This window comes from Tupaia chinensis, unplaced genomic scaffold (assembly GCF_000334495.1).
Source record: "Tupaia chinensis unplaced genomic scaffold, TupChi_1.0 Scaffold144099_1, whole genome shotgun sequence".
Lineage (NCBI taxonomy): Eukaryota > Metazoa > Chordata > Mammalia > Scandentia > Tupaiidae > Tupaia > Tupaia belangeri.
The window spans coordinates 790,352-805,864 of NW_006203953.1; the positions used below are offsets into that span (position 1 = coordinate 790,352).

At 43.3% G+C, this 15,513-nt stretch overlaps 1 protein-coding gene across 1 annotated transcript in view; it reads right to left on the bottom strand.

Moving 5' to 3' along the window:
• LOC102476466 (leucine-rich repeat-containing protein 4C) overlaps nucleotides 1-12,484 on the bottom strand; it is a 652,120-nt gene extending 639,636 nt beyond the window's left edge. Inside the window, exon 1 of the mRNA XM_014583152.1 lies at nucleotides 12,371-12,484. The gene's annotated coding sequence lies outside the window, so the exon portion shown is untranslated. The remainder of the gene's footprint in view (nucleotides 1-12,370) is intronic.
• Nucleotides 12,485-15,513: the final 3,029 nt, after the last annotated feature.

A 15,513-nucleotide genomic window follows, 5' to 3' on the forward strand; every position in this document is an offset into this window, starting at 1 on the left:
GCAGGACTAATTTCTTGTCTTCATCTCTTGATTCTTTCTTCTGTCCTGAAAATGTCTGTATCTACTAGTCTACATTGGCATCTTCTCATTTTTAATCCCAATTTAACCCTCCCCTTTTGTATACAAACTAAGTTGTTCACAGACATCAAAGTCACCAGTGCTGTGACAGCCTGTCTATAAATCTCAGTCTTGTCACAAGTAGATGGCCCTGCTGAGGACAGAATGGAGTTAGCTCATCAGTATTTTCATGGTGTTTTCATATAGATTACCTTGTCAAACTCCTACTTTGAAGTAGATACTATTATTTATTTCCCCTGCTACTTCATCTTCTTAAATTTACCATATTTAAAAACAACCTCCTTATGGTCTACTCCAAATCTCTCCTATACTTCTCTCTATCTCAGAAAACAAAAATTCTAATCTTTTGTTTCCTCAGACCGGTAATCTCAGAGCTATTCTAAATCTCTCTTTTCCTCACATTCTGTCTTTCTTTCTTTTTTTAAGAGATATTTTCTATAGGGCACGTGTGCTTGCCAGAGAGGCAGGGAGAGACAGAGACAGAACGTGAGAAATCACCATCCAGGAGTGCCACAATCCCTTCTCCATTGTCCTCTAGGGATTTGGGGCACACATGCACATGCATATGGACTTGGCAAAAGTTTCAAGCCACTGAGTCCAGGACTCAAACCGTAGTTGGCCATGTGGGAGTCCAGTGCCTAAACCACTACACCACCTGATGGGTCACATCCTGTCTTTAATCATCCCATAAATTATTGGGCCATCAGAAATGTCCTGATGTGTGTTTGCACAGAAAAGCAAGTCATGGCTTTTATGATGACCCAATATATCTGCTCAAAATATATCCAACTAATTCTTACCACTTACACTTATGCCATCCTGGCCCAGTTAATTATCAATTTTTTTTTTTTTTCTTGAGAGGTTTTTGTTATAGGGCACGTGGGCTGGCCAGAAAAAGACAGAAAGCGAGAAATTACTCCCCAGGGGGATGGCCACGCCGCAGTCCCTTCTCCATTCTCCTCTTGGGACCTTGGGCACTCACTACCTAGCCTGAGTTTTAAGCCACCAGGGCCCGGCGTGCGTTTTAAGCCACCAGGTCCGAGATGCAAACCGCGGTCGATGACGTGGGAGTCCAGCTACATAGCCATTACACTAACTACTGGTCCCCAATTATCAATTTTTTTAATGTGAACTATGGCATCTACTTCCTGATTGTCCTCTCTTCTATGCTCCACTCCTTTGAGTCTACACTCATAGAAGCCAGAGGAGTCTAGCACCTTATTCCACAATTCCCACCTCTGTAACCACAGCTCCCACCACTTACTTCCAGGACCAGTGCTTGGTTGAACTTTCAGTTTCTCAAATGCACAAATGATGCTCCCAGGTCAGATCCTCTCTATTCATTTCCTCTACCTTAAAAGGTTTCCTCTTATGGGGCCAACAGGTGGCATGGTGGATAAATTGCTAGAATTTCACATGGATGCATATGGTTCAAGTCCCAGACCTGGTGGTTTGCTTTCTCATGTCCTCTCTCTCTCTCTTTCTCTTTCTTTCTTTCTCTCTGGTGAGCACACATGCCCTATAACAAATTTTAAAAATACTATTTTAAAAAAATAAATAAATAATTATTTAAAGAAAAGATTCCCTCCCAGATATTTGCATTCCTCAGTATTTTACCACCCTCAGTCTCTCTCAACTCTGCCTTCATGCCTTTCCTGACTCTCAGTTTAAAACTGCAATGCACTCCCCTGCCGGCCACCTGCTCCTGCCTTACTTGATATTTTTCTGCAGCACTTACTACCTTCCAATGTACAATATTAACTTAATCTTATTTGCTTTACTATTTCCCAGCACGAGAGCTCTACGAGGACTGGAATATGTGTTTGTGTAGTGCTCTGCTCTGTTTTCAAAACTGTGATAGTGACTAAATCCTACTGGGTGCTCAGAAAACATTTTGAAGGACCAGCAGGTAGTGTGGCAGTTAAAGGCCCTGGATTCCCACATGGCCAACCGTAGTTCGAGTCCTGGACCTGGCAGCTTGCTTTCTCACTTTCCCTTTCTCTCTCTCTGTCTGGTCAAATTAAAATAATCATAATAATTGGAATTAAATAAATAAACAATTCTTTCAAACAAGGAAAAGAAAACATTTTGGAATGGCCGAATTAACACTTGCTAAGCAATCAATTTGGAGAAAAATTGACTTGTAACCCAGCTCTTTTCTAATTCATTAGCTCTTGATCTTATACGTTACACACTCAGTCATCGTCTCTATTACCTCAGCTAGAAAATACACACCATTTAAAAAAAATTTGCCAGAGGGTGCATGTATTCAACAGAGGTGGGGGGAGGAAGAGGGGAAAACATCCCCCATGGGGGATGATCACACTGCAGTCAATTTCCCTCACCTCTCCCTCTTGGTATTTTGAGCACGCATTTAGTGTGCTTTTCAAGCCACCATACCCAGAGCTCAAACTATGCACTTGGCCATGCGGGATCCAGTCAACCTAATCATGTCATTGACTGGTCAAAAATGGACGTAATGTCAAGAGTATTAAAAAGTGAATGACTAGGGGGAACCAGCAGTTAGCGTAACGGCTATGTCACTGGACTTCCACGTAGTCGACCGCGGTTCGTGTCCCGGACCCGATGGCTTAAAACTCACGCCAGGCGCGTGTGCGTGCGTGCCCAAGATCCCGAGAGGAGAATGGAGGAGAAGGGATTGCGGCGTGACCATCCCCCCTGGGGGGTGATTTCTCACTTTCTATCTCTATGTCTCTCTCTGTCTGTCTGGCGAGCGCACGCGCCCTATAGCGAAAATCTCTCCAAAAAAAAAAAAAAAAGTAAATGTCTAGGATATAGTAGACGTCAAACAGATGGCAATTGTTACTGTTTTAGAATATTTTTAATAACTCGTGGAATGCTATTTTTAATCTTTATTACATGTAGCAATTTCTACTTTTATCACCAAAGAAAAGGCACCTAAGTGAAATAAAACAGAAAATAAAACATTTGGGGGCCAGCAGGTGGCATGGTGGTTAAGGCTCTGGACTCCCACGTGGCCAACCATAGTTCAGGTCCTGGACCTGGTGACTTGCTTTCTCTTTGCCCCGTTCTCTATGGTTCTCTGGTAAAATTAAAAATAATAATATTGGTGGTGAATAAAATTTTAAAAAAAATCTTTAAAAAATAAAAAAATAAAACATGGGGCTATGTCCAGTTCAAAGTCTGGTCTGCAGAAGGCCCGTAATGAATGATGGTCCCAATTATCATTAAACTACTTCAAGACTTTTTTAGCTCTCTTATGCACTAAAGTTCTTGACTTTAAAAGTAGTTCATCTTCAAGGGAGACTGGAAGGATTTTATAAATTCTAAGACTTAATATACCATGTTGCTGAAAGAGTGCTTTGCTTAAGGCTCTCCTATTCAGTTTTGGAGCTTGCAGTGGCTAAGAATAAGGATTCTTCAAGGCATGCTTAACAGTTCCCAGGCCCCGAGGTAGGTGGCCCTTGTTAAAGAGATTTCTTTTTCAACTTCAGAGAATTCCTCAAGGCTTTCCTTGGTTTTTATTTCCTATCAAAAGCATAGGAACTCCTGGGGAAGCATCCTTACAACTTTTCTTCCTGCAGGAGCCCTACCTGAAAAAAGTAACACTTTGTTATCACTGCTGGGAAAAAACGCACCTCTAGTTTCCATTGAAATCAGTTCAGCTAATTAGCCGATGGGAAATTGCATGGCATGATATTCTTTTGCCAAATCATACGGACACAAGTCAAAGGGTTTACCAGTAGGGTACTGGAGTCAATTTGTACCAGTCTACACCAACCCGTTAGAAGATATTCTACACAACTCTTCCCGACTGTCTTCAGTGACATTGCATTCATGTTTAAAATGGCCCTGGGGGAGTATTGAAACTCCAGAAACAGGAAAATACCACAAATAAGAGCCCCCCCTCTCCCCACAGCAAGCTGGTTTTCCAGCACACCATTGGTTATACTCTGTTATTTCCAAGTTCATAAAATAAACATCCGTTGATTCACTATTTGTTATTGCCATTCCTTTTCTGTGCAGGGCACTCAATTTCGCAGTCGCTCTCTGAACTAAGTGCACACCATTCGATAGCACAGACTACTCGCCTCAAATTGTTTTATTGCTTTGAAATTTCTGCTTTATGGCTCGGTTTCTTGAACAGTAAATGTGTACTGTGAAACATTTTGCTTTACTGCAGAGATATTTCATTGTATTTGGAACATGAATATTGAGCTTAAAGATGTAAAATGTGAGAAATCGAGTGGAAGGAATCCCCATGATATTCAGCACACTTGTCACGGGGAAGAGAACGGAGGGAGGAGATTGCGCGCTGCCAGTAACGTGACCACTCCACCTCGTGGGATGCACAACCAGCTTTCATACACGTGCGCTAGTTCCTTCTTCCAAAAGGTGCTACAAATACACTCGAACACTTCCGGAATCATGTTCATGGGATATGGAATATGGCATGGGGATAAAATCATTCTGACTGGGACCAGCAGTTGGCGTAATGGCTGTGTCACTGGACTCCCATGTAGTCGACTGCGGTTCGAGTCCCGGACCTGGTGGCTTAAACTCACACCGGGTGCATGTGAGTGCGTGCCCAAGATCCCGAAAGGAGAATGGAGGAGAAGGGATTGTGGTGTGGCCATCCCCCCTAGGGTGATTTCTTGCTTTCTGCTCTCTGTCTTTCTGGAGAGCGCACATGCCCTATAGCAATAATTAATTAATTAATTAATTAATTAATTAATTAAAAAATGTTATTCTGGTTATGTTCTCTGAGTTGCTGATAAATTAATTAATTTAAAAAATGTTATTCTGGTTATGTTCTCTGAGTTGCTGATATATCATCTCCCAGACCTCAATGAGGGTCATGTGACGGTGGCTCAGAAAAATTGGCTAAATCGTTTATTACATGATCAGAAATACTACGAAATCACACACAGGATGATGACCTGCAATTCCTTTAAACAGATTTTTTTTAAACTTTTCTTTTTTTGTTAGTTTTTATAATTTTGAGCTTAGCTTTGGGTACAAAATGCATATTTCATTAAGGAATTTCTATGGGCTTTCAATTTCCCAACCAATTGGCACAAGTTCTTGGAGCCTGAGCTTACCTGTTTTACAGCAGTGTGGGAAGACATATTCTGGAGTGCAGATTCTTAGATTTGTCCTTCCTTATCAACTAGTGTCTCAAGTCCTTTCCCCCCAAGGTTTTTGCATGTGCTCGCCAGAGAGAGACAGAGAGTCACAGAGAGAGTGAAAGTGAGAAATGGCTGCCCCTCCCCTCTGAGGGCGGGATTACCATACGACAGTCTCTTCTCATCCATTTCCTCTTGGGATCTTGGGTACACACACGCCTGTGCCCAGCATGATTTTCAAGATACCCAGTCCAGGATTCAAACCGTGGTCAGCCATGGAATCTAGTGCCTTAACTGCCATGCTACCTGCTGACTCGTGTTAGTTCCTTTTTAAAAAGATGCCGTATTTGGGATCAGATAGTGGTGTAATGGTAAAACACAACACTCCCACAACCACATGGGAAGGTTCTGAGTTCTAGCCAGAGGCTTTCCTGAGTGAGCTGGGGCATGTGCATGCCCAGGACCTGGCTGACTGAGGCTGGGGTGAATCATGGCATGAAGGTCCTATAAGGGGTGATCTCTCTCTCCTTCTCTCTCATACAAGTAATATATTGAGTTCTCTCTGACTCTGACCCCTTCAACGTGTGGCAACTACTAAGATAAATGCCAAGCAAATGCCGCTGTGAGTTCCACATTTCTGGAAGTTTTCAGTTTGGCATTCTCAGCTTAATTTTTTTTCCCCACAGGGATCCATGAAACTGAATTTCTCTGAAATAAGATATACCGAGCATAAACATAGGTTCTCTATTTCAAGGTGCTATCCTTTTTTCCTAATTCTTTACTAAGAGTTGCTTATGAATATAAATTTTTGGTACATTTAAAGTATATCTCATCCTACTTCAAGTCTTGCTCTTTTCATTTATTTCATAGCATGAGATATTCACAGAAAACTTTTCACCCAAAGAGAAAGTCTTTTATGATGAAGCCAACAAAAGAAATACCAGGATACTTTAAAAAACATTGGTTCTGTCAATATTCATGATTGAGAAAGCCACCTAAACATGTGCTGCCTTATCCAATACACGAAGTCAAGTTGATGCTCTCTAGAGGTTCAGAATGTGGGTCAGACAGAGTTTGCCTGACACCCGCAGGGAGGAGCAGAGAGCACCTGCTTTTGCAACAGTCCCCCACTTTGCAGGAAACACAGCTTGCTTCTGCTTCATGGGGGTTCACAGTGCCACGGTCTAAGCTGCTCTCATCGGGGTTCTTGATGGTGTGCCCCAGTCCAGGGTGAACTGCTGGAGCGTCTGTAAACTGTGATTCTGACACTGTCAAGAGCTGTTTGTATCTGTGGATATAGTTCCTGTCTTAGGTAACTGAAAGGCCACTGCTTACTGTGACTCTGCAGTAGGATAGAGTTTATAATAAATTAGTGAAGTTCAGAGCCCCAGCTTGAGCTGTGTTTATTGACAGAATGAACATCTGTCGTAAGGGACAACCATATTAAATCATCTTGCCACTGTACACTGATATTTTTGTTTATTTGCTGTAATTTTATTTCTGCGGTGTGTGACAATGTGGTATCGACATTTCACCAAAAGACCACCAGTCTGTCTATTAACTGTAACTCAAAGCTATTGTGGTTGGCATCTGGGGAAAACGACATCATGATGAGATGGAGGGGCAGTGGATTTGAAAATATATAAAGGTGTATGTGCGAAGAAGGGTACTTACCATTCTCTGCTTTCCCCAAGGCCAAAACAGTAAGCACAACAGTTTATTTGCAGGGGTTAGATTTCACATAAAGAATTCTCTACCTTGGTAAAGAGACGTGGACTGAGAGAATACTTTGAGATGTTACAGAACTCTTTTTTCTGGCTGACTTTTTTTTGGAGAGGTTTTTACTATAGGGCGTGTGCACTCGCCAGACAGGCAGAGAGAGACAGAGAGACAGAAAGTGAGAAATCACCCCCAGGGGGGATGGCCACGCCGCAATCTCTTCTTCTCCATTCTCCTCTCGGGATCTTGGGCATGCACGCACACACGCCCGGTGTGAGTTTAAGGCAGCAAGTCCCGGACTTGAACCACAGTCGACTACATGAGAGTCCAGAGATATAGCCATTATGCCAACTGGCTGTTCCCCAGAACTCCTTTTCTTTAGAGTTTTTGGAATATAAGCTTGAGAGAACCAGCAGTTAGCGTAATGGCTATGTCGCTGGACCGCGGTTCGCGTCTCGGACCCGGTGGCTTAAATCTCAGGCCGGGCGCGTGTGCGTGCGTGCCCAAGATCCCGAGAGGAGAATGGAGGAGAAGGGTTTGCGGCGTGACCATCCCCCCTGGGGGGTGATTTCTCGCTTTCTGTCTCTATGTCTCTCTCTGTCTGTCTGGCGAGCGCACGCGCCCTATAGCGAAAACCTCTCCAAAAAAAAAAAAGAAAAAGGAATATAAGCTTGAGTACCTCCCAACTGCTGAATATCACCTCTATCCTTCTGATAAACTTGCTATGCAAAGTCCATTGTGACAGGCAATGGGCATGTTGGCACCTACAGCAACAAAGATAGACATAGCCCTGCCTTGCTCAGAGGAAAAACCCAACTTCCTGCCTGGTATGTTACACTTAGGTTGGTCTTTCTATCTTATCACTGTTAATGGCCCTCACATCATTCCATAGTCATGGCTGTACCATTTTACACTTACGACTTACCCATTGCATAAAATATTCAATACACAGGAGGAAATTTGTGAAATTAATTTATTTAATAATTGTTCCTGCATTCAGTAATTATTTTTAAGCAGCTGCTATGTGAAACAATTATCTCTTTCAGATGGTTTTGTGTGTATTTCTACCCAAGTGCCAAGTGAAGATTTAGGATTAGTGACATTCATTTTTTTATAACTTTATGGTTCTGTCTTGATTATTATTTCAAAAATTTTAGATATAAAAATAGATTTATAAGAATAATTTTTTAAAATACTTGTAAGGGAACCAGCAGTTGGCATAATGGCTATGTTGCTGAACTCCCATGTAGTCGACCGCAGTTTGAGTCCCGGACCCGGTGACTTAAACTGATGCCGGGCGTGTGTGCGTGCGTGCCCACGATCCCGAGAGGAGAATGGAGGAGAAGGGAAACAGTGGCTCTATATGTTTGTAAGGATCTCTGCCTCCAGAAGGAAAGAATAAACCTTTTCCCTGATTTGGCCAATTAAGTGCAACTAAAAGTCCTAAATGTTACATTTCTTAAAAAAGGAAAAGGAAATCTAAAGGGTGAAGAGAAGGAAGCAGATTATCTAGGAAGCTCTGTACCCAAGTTCCAAGAAAATGGTGGGTTCTTAGGTTTTCTTTGGGCCTTATGTATCCCAGACTTGATATTCAAGAGACCAGAAACCCAGAAATGTCAGCCCGCATGCACACGTCCACACGCACTCAGAAACATTTGTCATTCGCTAGTCAAATGACAAGGAAAGGGCAGCTTAACAAGACAGAAAACCAAGACAATAGCCATTTTCATTCATCCATTCAACCATGCATAAAAGGAAAAAAAAAAAAAAAACAGTGGCTCTATTCTCACCCAAGCCAGCAAAGCCCTAGTGGAGAATCTACACTTCTGCATTCACCAGGTATGAAAGGTTCCCCCGAGCTCCTCCCAGACATCACACCTGCAGCATCACTGGACGGGATGCAGAGAGCCTGCACCTCTATCCCCACCCAGCAGTAACAAAGAGGCCTCCCTACAGCGTGGGGTGGAGCCAGCTCAGGTGGGTGGAGCGTCAGGACTTTGCCCAGCACCCAGCAGTCAGGAGGCCACTTCCTCACCCCACCCTGGTGTCAGTGCCCGACGCGTGGTGGCAGTTCTGCCTCTCCCAGCTAGAGAGTTACCAAAGGAAGCTCGGTGGAGCTGGACCCCGGCTGAGGCCCGGAAGGAAAGAGGAGCCTGGCCCACGCGTGTTTTAATACCGGGCCAATTAAAAAATACGGCTTCTCCTTCCACTTGCCATTACGTCTGCCCATCCTTCTCCTCCCAGAGGAATAGCAGAGAAACCCAGCTAAAATGGAAGGTTTAAATGAGGTCTAGAGTCTCATAGCATAAGACTCAAAATGTCTGTTTCACCTGCAACTTATTGGGTTGTTGGAAAAGTCATGACACATTTTTCCATAGAAAACCAGAAAAATACGTCATGACTTGCCTAAGGACCTGATATGTATTATTCCAAAATTCAGAAAAATTTCAAATGGAATGAAAAATAACACTCAGTAGATCTCAACACCAAGACAAGCAAAGGCCACATCCATAGGCCACAGAATTTAACTCAAAATGGGTCATGAACTTAATCACGGTACGTAAAGTGATAAAACGCTGGGGGAGCAATATAGAACTGGGCGGGAAGTCAGGCAACCCTTAGTCAAGTTTGAATCTGTGATCGCAATCGTCTGATAGGTTGAGCCAGTGGACTGACTCTCTCTTCAGTGAATTAAAACCACCCACAGAGGCAAACGCACCCCTTTAAACCTTTTACACACACGAGGAGTCAGACTTGAGCCCTGTTAAGTTACTGTCTTCCAGTTCAAACAGCCACCCTTCACTCCGCTTTGAGAGGGGGGCTGGGTCTCTGCTAAGCACATTTCTTTGTGGTCATCTGGCTTCCAGTTTCTGTTGATGGAGAGCGTAAAGAGAGCATAGACCTGCTTCCTGTTATGAGGGTCACCCTACACGATGGGTTCCTTTTTTTTTTTTTTTTTTTTTTTTTTTTTTTTTTTTTTTTTTTTTGAGAGGTTTTTGCTATAGTGCATGTGCGCTCGCCAGAAAGACAGAGAAAGACGGAGGGACAGAAAGCAAGAAATCACCCCCCAGGGTGGATGGCCACGCCACAATCCCTTCTCCTTCGTTCATCTCTTGGGATCTTGGGTACGCACTCACACACACCTGGCATGAGTTTAAGCCACCGGGTCCGGGACTTGAACTGTAGTCGACTACATGGGAGTCCAGTGACATAGCCATTACGCTAACTGCTGGTCCTAATGGGTGCCATTTTGCACCTTTTCCCGACATTCCCAGAAACAGTCAAAGTGCCCTTCCCTCCCAGGGATAGAAAAGCACTAGCTTAGTCAGAGATGTGAGCTCCGCTCTGCTGGTGGCCTCCCTTCCAGTTCTGCAGGACATCACACAACTGAGCAGTGTCCCTCAACAAATTCCGTCCTAGCTCCGTGGATTCCCCAATCCCAGTTCCTGCAGAGCAAGCCTCAGCTTGCTGGCTGGAGATGACTCACAGCTCTGTGGAGTTCCCTGCTGGGCTTCTGAAGTTACTCTCTCTTTCAGAGAACATCCCCATCTAAAGACTCCTGAATTCCAGGTCTGCAAAGCTCCATTCTCCAGTTCTTTAAATTCAGCTCATCTCAGACTCTTGCCCTTTGTCCCGCAGCCAGGATAGCTACTTTCTGTAGTTACCACCACTACATTCCTGAGTCTCTTTTTGTCTTTCCAATTCTCCAAAAACTAGCTAGCGATCCTTAGACAATTCTGTCTATTAAAATAACTAGCAGGGTTTCTTTTTCTTGAATGTAACCCAGCTGACACAAGTAGTCCTGTAGCAGGAGTTGAAACTGATTAGAACCAAAGTGGCCAGAGTGTTGTATGAAAAGCCATGTGCAAGGCAAAACCACGAAATGAGCAAATATAGGAAGGCTACAAAAAAATAACTGGAAGCAAAAAGAAGAATGGAAAGTCTCCTTTCTCAAGAGAATGATACAAACATATAAAAAGCTTCTAGAACTGCCTCTTTTTCCTCCTTGTAGGCCACTTCTCTTTTAGTTCCAGCCCACGTGTGTTGCTAGAATAATTTTCTGTTTACTAGAGTTGTTCAAGTGGGTCTTTCTTCACTGTAAACAGAAGCACGTAGCTGAAACAACATCCTTTCCTTTGTCTAGGTGGAGAGATTACGCTTGGGAGTAAAGAAGGGAGACAGTCGCATGAACTTTCAAAAAGAAATGAAAAAGCTGCAAGTTTTATATCTCTTTTTGGTCAGGGGCCTCTTGAGTTGCCCGTGCCTTCTCTTTATCTCACCATCGCCTCCTCATCTTTGAAGAACACTTTGCACCCTGCAAACACCTCTTCCATACGCATGACGTCATGTGACTCTCACACCACAAGGGTTTCCCTCACGGATCTTCTGGTTGGTCTAATGCACATCATGCCATTGCGTTGACGAAGGAAAGAGGGGTTGCCTTCTGGAAAGATCTTGAGTTAAAGATCTTAAGATGGCAAGTGTACACACAACCTTTAGAGACCTAGATATTAACAGGTAGTGCATGAGCACCTCCTCCTACCGCATTCCAGCTTCACCGAAACTCTTTCTACGTTGCCCCTAACATGGCATGAGTGGTTCAGGTGGTCATCGGTGAAGACCACAAACGTGAACTTCTCTTTGCCATGATGGTGCTTGAAGTCTCTGTGATCTAACTTTTTTTTTTTTTCTCTTTAATACAATGGAATGCCACAGATGAACAAACAAATGGCTTCCGCTTGACGAAGCTGGGTGGGATCCTGTTTCTAGGCCCCGTTGCCATGACTCTTGGTGGCCTAACCCTGAGCTACAGGGGAGGCGCAGCCCTTAGCACTGGCATACACAGGGCCACGTGTCTGGTGCCCCTTGGGTTTTCATTCTTCCCCCACCGATTCCTTCAGACAAGTCCACCTTTCCCAAGAGCCTCCTGGGAAGCATTTCCATGTTGTCGCCATGCCAAGCTTTGCCAACTCACCCGGTTTTCAAAGGCAAAATGAAAAACCAGCACGCTTCCCAAACGCTTTGTTCCATATTAATGACCCAGCCGCTGCCCCCGTTTGAAAAGATGAGGGGAGCATCACCATTTGTCTGCTGCTTTCGTTCGGAATCCCGGGCAGGCCAATCTGCCACTTTTGGACTCCCAGAGCAGCACACAGAAACATCTGCTCGAGGAGTTGTCTCACTCCCGCCCTCCTGCATAAATCACTACCCTACCCGTAAAACTTTTATGAGATGGGCATTTTTCCCCCTGCTTCCTCCCTGGTAACTGACTGAAATCCAAAGGTGCAAGATGGAATGGCCAGACCTTCAGCCACATGCCGGCATCCACGTGTGCACGCTCGGGAGGGACAAGGCGCTGTCAGCTGGACCAAAGGACCGCTATAATTATCCGAAATGTAATTAACACCCCACAGTCGGTGAATCTTTGACGGATTCTAGCAGCGTTAATTATACCTCTCACTTACCTGTAGCAAATTATCCATAGACCAATTTCTCTGTTTGCGGAGAGCGAATCCCATTAATTTGTTGAGATTCCCAAGGAGTTTCAGGATGTTTCCATATTGTTCATCGATGAAGACTCCTCCTTCTCTTCCAGTAATGCCTATATGACGTGAAATAAAAGGTTACGGTTAGGAATATATATGCTCCATAGTGCTCATTGGTTTTAACACCCAGAGCTCACACTGAAAGTTTTTTGACCATTTTATTTATTTATTTTTTGGAGAGGTTTTTGGTATAGGGTACGTGAACTCACCAGAAAGACAGAGAGAGACAGAGAGACAGCAAGAGAGAAGGCCCCCCTCAGGGGGCATGGCCACGCTGCAATCCCTTCTCCTCCATTCTCCTCTTGGGATCTTGGGCACACACGGACATGTGCCCGTCATGAGTTTAAGCCACTGGGTCCGGGACTACATGAGAGTCCAGTGATAGCCATTACGCTAACTGCTGGTCCCAACTTTTATAATTTTTATAATAGAAAGTGATGGGAAGAAAGATTTTCTGTTAACTTTTCCCTGCTATTGCAAACAATGACTTTTTCTCTATTACAGCTACTGTATGTTCAGGCAAATGGTAAAGGCTAAAGAGAAGTTTATTGATTAGAGACAATATAATAGGTCAGAATAAAATTTGCTTGATAGTGCTTGCCATGAGAAGGTAGAAAGGAATTTCCTTTTTATAAATGGGAGAGATTTTTGCTATAGGGCACATGCACTTGCCAGAGAGACAGAAAACAACAAATTAGCCTCCACTCCCACCCCCGGGAGATGGCCACCTCACAATCCCTTCTCCTCCATTCTCCTCTCAGGAATTTGAGCATGCACACACACGTGCCTGGCATTAGTTTTAAGCTGCAGGGTCCAGGACTTGAAATGTAGTTGATTATGTGGGAGTCCAGAGACATAACCATTACGCCGTCTGCTAGCCCCAGTAGAAAGGGATTTAATATCCAAGAAGTTACCAGAGGCCTGGGGGCTGTGCTAGGTTCTTTCATATATGTATATATATACACACACATACACACACACACACATACATACACATACATATATAATAATTACTTATTATGATTTTTCTTTTCATTATTTTATTTTTATGTTTTTTAAATTATTATTCATACATTAAATCGCTCTACATCATTTAGATTGTGAAGAGACTTTACCCAGCATAATATACACCTCAGTCCAGCCCAGCGGAGACCACCATACACGTCCTCGTCAACAGATAATAAACCCTATCTGTGTCCCACAAGTGTTTTTTGCCGGTCAGCATAGCCTTTCCGAGTGCTTCATATCGGGCAGGTGTTTTGATCAGCCTCCTCTTTCCAGTCATCGTGGAGAGACGTGTACGTAGAGCAGGCCAGATGCTAAGACCTGTTAAACTGAATCTTTAGTTCTAATTGTTTTTGACTCCCATGAGAAAGGGGACCATAGCCTATTATCCTGTTTTGTTTAAATAATTAATAGCAGGATATTTTGTACACAGAATCTGGACTAAGACAAAACAAGAGTTACTTGAGCCCTGGGCTACGGCGAATTCCGAGGAAAGACTGACCATAAACTCGATGTTGTGATGCAGCACATCCTTAGGGTCACAATGCTTAACCATACTAAGTACAGTTTGTGGACAGTCATTGTCCTGGACTGACCTCTTGCACTAGGCCCAGTGGACTAAACCAAATGGATTCACTCATGTTAGGTCGAACATAATCAAAAAGTTCAACAATATGGGAAAATTGACCAGACCGGCCAATTTCTACAAAATACAGAGAAGAGTCCCACAACCATTTGAAAAAGGTGCAGTCAGCCAGTATTATAAGAAAGTCCCAGGGAACCAGCAGGTGACATAGTGGGTAAGGCGCTGGACTTCCTCATGGTCTTTGGTGGTTCAAGTTCAGGATCTGGCAGCTTGAAAATCATGCTGGATGTGGGTGCATATGTGCCCAAAATCCCAGGAGGAGAATGGAGGAAAAGGGACTGCAGCGTGGCCATCTTCCCTGGGGGTGACTTCTCACTTTCCCTCTCTCTGTCTCTCTCCAGAAAGTACACATGCCCTACTGGAAAAATCTTAAAAGAAAAAAAGTCCCCTTTGCTATCAGCCTTACAAGGAAAGTGACCAGGAGAAGTCTGATGCAAACGAATCCACTCTTTGGTGCTGTGCTGCTTCCTTGTTGTTGCTCAAGCTGCCTGACAAAAACTGTCTATTCCGCCGTGCCCAACAGAACACCTTTCTTTCCACTTTTATACATGGGCTGCTGCCAATTCGTGAGTTGCTAAAAAAAATCCAATTAGATGATCAAACTCAGCGTGGTACTATTTCGTGCTTTGACACAACATCCATTTTCTGTCTTCCATTATATTTGTTTTGGTTCAAAATTTCACATGTCTATTTGGTATTAACAGGGCTTTTTAAACTTAATAACATTATTTCACATGCATCTAAATTATATCACTTATTTAACTGAAAACTCTCTTTCACTAATTAGTTTTTACTTAAAAACAAAACAAAACGAACAAAACAAAACAAAAAAACAGCAGCTCTGGTAGTCTCCCCTGCCCAGCCCATAGAAGGATCATTATGATGGAAGAAAACATCCTATGGATGCACTTTTTTCCAAAAATAGCCGGTCATAGAAAACTTTCTGCTTCTCATATTGATCAATCCCATCTCTTTTGAATTACACCCAACTGTTTGTGTGACTTCCTACAGCCAGTTAAGAGTCATCAAAAGTACTAATTAGAAAGTCTCCCCAGTTTTCAAAAGTCTCATCTTAATAGAATACTTGTCTGAGTACTTTCTCATTTCCCATCACAAAATCTGCTCTCTTATGCATTCGAACCTTTGCTTAAGTAAAAGTGATGGCAGAGGTGTCAACATGCTTTGGCATGCTGTATGAATAAAAACCCTTTGTTAAGTTTGTCTCAGACTCAGTTTTGCTCCTTGTTATTCTGTGGTGGTATAGGAAGTCCTGTTAAAATCACCTGCACCCCTAGAGGAAAATGTCTATACTTGTTCAGCAATTTGGAGACCCTCCCTAGTACCTGGCTAGAAAACATAGTAAAACTGACTGAAGACAAAAACAGAGGAGAAGAAAATAGAAGAGAAGCAA